We start from the raw sequence: 4,663 nt of genomic DNA, 5'->3' as shown, positions 1-4,663 counted from the left end.
ATCTTCTGTGTCTGTGTTAATTGGTTTCCCTTTTCTTTGTTGAAGAGGGTCTGTGCAATCCTTCTGCCTAGTCTGCCATCTTGCCCCGCCTCAGGAGTTTATTCTTACAATTTGGAGGATTTAAGTCCAAGTTCAAAGTGCCAGGCTCTGCCCCTTTGGTCGCAGCTCTGCCTCCTGCTCCTGGCCCACTGGAGGCTTTTCTTCACTCAGACAGCTGCTGGCTGCTGAGCCTGACATATCCAAGGTTGACAAGTAAAAAGGCATAGTCCCGATGTTACCAAACCACGGCAGGCCATTAACTCAAGTCTATTGAAAGTCCCAAGGTCGGCAGAGCATGGCAGGCTGCTGAATAACGACATGGCTACATGCAGGGTCCACGTGTGCCATAAACTATAGACCATTCTCAAAACTGCTTCTTATTCAGGAAACAGACCACATACCCAAAGCAGCTACTCAGCTATTTGTGGTAGATCCCACCATGGAGTTGATTGCCAGTCTCCTCATGGGGAATAAGTACCACCAACCGCCCAGCCACTCAACCAGGCCCAGCCAAGTTGACACACAAACATAACCACCACAGATATATTCAGTTTTCTTCAATGTAAAGTTATTACTAGGATCCATTTTGAAGATAGGATTGCATGTTGGGGTTTCACTGAGAAAGTTATACATTTGACATGTTGAGTGTGTCACTGCCTAGAAGAGACTGGTTCAGAAACAGAGTGTTGATAGATTGGAAAGATGAGGCAGATCTTTTGTCTCCATTTTCTCAGTGAACACAGAAGTAAAGTCACCATTTGGGAGCAATGAAAAGAGAGCATTTTGAAGATCTGAGAAAGGAGAAATTTGAAATGGTCCACTCAGAGTAAATTGACTGAAAAAATGTGATAGAACTTCTGGGTAATGATGTGTGGAGGGAACACTTGATAATTGTATGACATTTATGTCAATCGTATGACAAGTTAACATCACCAGTAACACAAAAATCAACATCATGTGCTCATGAAGTGATTCAAATGAGACAAATACAGTATTACTGAAATATTCCCACTAAAAACACGTAAGATTAACAGCAAGACTGTGAACAGGTTAGCCTCTCTATGTTGTTGTTTTTAGGTATTGTCAAGTTGGTCCAAAGTATGACCATTTAGGATGTTCTACTTCTTGGGGTCAGACTTTGATTTGTAGAAGAAGTAAGTTTTGTGGTTTCTTTTTTTTTAAATTACAGTTGAAATTTTGCCAAGTGAATGCAGTGAAAGTAGAAAGGAGTAAGTTTAGAATATGTTCAAGGGAGTGATTATCATGATGGATCATGGAATAGAATCTCCATTAGGTGGACAAAACGGAGTTGAAGGACAGTGAAAACACAGTAAGGTCAAAGTCTTAAGAGTCCCAAAGCAGTTAAAGTAGAATTCTAGAGAAAGATGGATAGGAAGTAGTGATTACAGGAGTGGGGTGGTTGAACTCAGGATTTGAGAGATACGTCACATAAGTTCTTGTTTAATACCATACCAACTTTATGAGGTCATTTTTGTTATCTCTGCTCTAGCCATGAGCAAATTAGGTTCATAAAGATTAAATAACTTGACCAAGGTCACACAGCAAGTAAATGACAGAGCTGAAATAGAAAATAACATTTTTGGTTTTGGATTTTAAACTCTAAAATCTTTGTACTCTACCAGCTATCCTAATTCATGACAATTGCCCACTAAACAAAGAATAATCCTTTTTATGATTGGAAATGATTGTCATGTATTGTTTTAGTTATTCTGGGCTTATTCTAGTGTGCACATAAGAAAATAAGTCCTCAGAATACATTTCTAATTTTAAAACCATCTCTTTTTTTTTTTTTTTTCCTTTTAGAAAAATTGTTGTTGTTGTTGTTATGTGCCGTCGAGTCGGCCCCGACTCATAGCGACCCCTCCTTGGGTTTCCGAGGCAGTATCACTATGGAAGTAGGAATGCCCAACCTTCCTTCCGAATAGTACCTTCTATAATTGATTGAAAACTATTTTTAGTTTTCTCTTTCAAAATTCACAAAGAAGCATTCAGTCATCACTATTGAATAAGCTGTCAATGTGGAGTAAATTCTACCTGATCAATTCAGGGTATAATAAAAATTCCTACATATTAAAGAGATTCTCCTGTTTTCTACATTAAAATGATTTAAATAGGGCCCTATTTAATGATAAACAAAGGTGATTTAAGGAAAAGAGTTTAGGGGAATTTTGAGTATCCCTATTCAGGAAGCAACAAGAAAATTTACTTAAATTCTAAGGTTAGTGGCAGTAAGGATTTTATGGTTCAGTAGAGGGGAAAATGGCATTTTTAGTAGAAGGTTTTTCAGCCTAATAATTAAAATAATAACACCTAGTGGACTTTCACAATACTGCAAACAAATAAAATCAAATTGCATGGGCTGTTCTGGGTTTAAATTACATGGAGCACTTTCCAGGAACACTTGTAGGTATAAAGGCCTGACTGAAGTCGGTGGTAGAATTCCTGAGCAGAGGGTTATTTATTTGTTTTGTTATAATTACCTTTGTTCTGTGACTCATATGCTCTTAAGCCCCAGATTTTATTGTTCATAAGAAAATGTTCTCTTGAAGTTCTAAAATCTGGAAGGTTCAAAAGTTATTTTTTTCTTAAAAAAAAAAAAAAAATGGTTATTAGAACTACTGTTGTTGTTGTTGTTATGTGCCATTGAGTCGGACCCGACTCACAGCGACCCCTCCTTGGGTTGCCAAGGCAGTATCACTATGGAAGTACATTGCCAAGCGTTCCTTCTGAGGAGTGGTTGGTGGGTTTGAACCTCTAGCCTGCTGGTTAGCAGTCAAGTGCCTTAGGCACTATGCTACCAGAGCTCCCATTAGAACTACTACTTACCCTAATACATCTCCAAAGAGTGCCTTTGATTTCGCTCATCCTGTCTTCGATAATGGGAGTTTAAGTTTCCATGTGGAGTGGTGGAGAAAGTGTTCCATAGCTATCCAGCATACGAGGTGGGCAGCCCTGGATGGAGAGACTTAGGCAGTGGAAATGTGGGCTTTCATGCTGGTCTTCACCATTGGTATAACTCATTTTCTCTCAGGTACTTACTTGAAAGTTTCTGCTTCTCTTTCCTTTATCAATGGGATGATTCTTTCTGAATTTACTAGTTCAGCTTCCAAGAGATGGGATCTAGCTGGTTCTGCTAATTAACATTTCGTTGGTATGGCAAATTTTATTTCCCCCTTCCCAGGAAGTTGCTTCATACTGATAGCAAGACTGAGGGAAAGTCCTTTGCACACAACTGGCTCGTACGTCTGTTTGGGTATGGTCTTGGGTAACAACAGGGTGGATGATACCAGTTTTGCTTGAGTCAAGTCTTTACCATGAAGCTTCACTATCTTGTTAGAAACACTTGGAATTTTGATACCCATGATAAAGGAAACTGTTGGTTAGCAGTACAACAGCTATTCTTTCCCCCATCCTCCTTTCCCTCAGTTTTGTTCAACTCTCTCCGAGTAGCCATGATGTTCAAGGGAGGCGCCTGGAGGAGAATCTTGGTTTTTCAAAGACAGTCATGGTAGTCCAAATACCCTTGTCAAAGGACTGATTTAGATGCAGCCATATAATATAATTCTGGCAAAAGACACTTGAGGAGATGACTGTTGAGGCTTTTTCTGTGAAGGATTTGCTCACTCTTTTAAGGAAATACAAAGCTTTTCTTACCTGGAGATTTTTGCTTAGAATAGTAAAACATTGTTAGGATCCTGAGAGGAGCCTGTTACGAGAACAGGCCGGTACCTTGCTGATGGCAGAATAGGGAGGTGATGACCATATCCAGGGTGTTATTGATGGTGCTGAATCATCACATAAACTAATCTTGGAATTGCTCTACTGTCAGGTGGGCAATTACTTTGATGCAATGGTAGCCTCCAGATATACTACCACACAAGCTATCCCAGATGTAATTGAACAGAATGGCTCCACAGATCAGTTAAGATGCTTGAATCACAATGTTTAGTAAATCATTTTAAAACAATTTAGTCTTCTGTCCTTTCCTATCTATTTGAACACATACGTGATCTTCTTACAACTTATACTGTCCACATCGTAAGGATTCTGTTCATGTCTAAGAAATACTTTGCTTAGTAGCCATTCATCTGTACTTAACACATCTTAAGAGGTTTTGCCTATAGTTTTCAAATGTATTCATCTAACAGAATTGAATATTCTCAAAAGCAAATTCCTGTCACACTTGCCCTGGAATTTCTAACATGAAGTAAAATGATAAATGTTTAAGTTATTTTTAGTTTTTTGCTACTTGCAGCTGAGAGCATCCAAACTGGTTTTCCCTACAGTCAGAAGAATATATCCCAAGGCCAAATGAAACATGGAGTTAGATTATAATTATAGGTTTCTTACATGGCAATATAGGCATCAGATACTACAAGAAACTAATTATGGTGTCTGCATGAATATAATGTGTGTTTGATCATTCTGTTTACATTTCGAGCAATTGGAGGCATAGTGCTTATCATAGTGAGCCTTTTTTATAGGAGTGGGACAATTTTGTCTTGGTGACCTTCAGAGCAGTGTGAGAAAGAACTTACAGTTTTAGTTCAGTGTTTACTAATAGAGTTATTGTTGTTGTTGTTATGTGCCGTCGAGTCGGCCC

The 4,663-nt window shown here is 38.8% G+C and overlaps 1 protein-coding gene across 1 annotated transcript in view; it reads left to right on the top strand.

Moving 5' to 3' along the window:
• The window catches only part of ADAM22 (ADAM metallopeptidase domain 22), a 339,260-nt gene that overhangs the window by 199,828 nt on the left and 134,769 nt on the right, over nt 1-4,663 (top strand). The gene's annotated exons all lie outside the window — the stretch shown is intronic.

This window comes from Orycteropus afer, unplaced genomic scaffold, assembly GCF_000298275.1.
Source record: "Orycteropus afer afer isolate SDZICR_OR568_19922 unplaced genomic scaffold, OryAfe1.0 scaffold00063, whole genome shotgun sequence".
NCBI lineage: Eukaryota > Metazoa > Chordata > Mammalia > Tubulidentata > Orycteropodidae > Orycteropus > Orycteropus afer.
The sequence above is the reverse complement of the archived record's forward strand: the minus strand, read 5'-3'. Positions and strand labels throughout refer to the sequence as shown.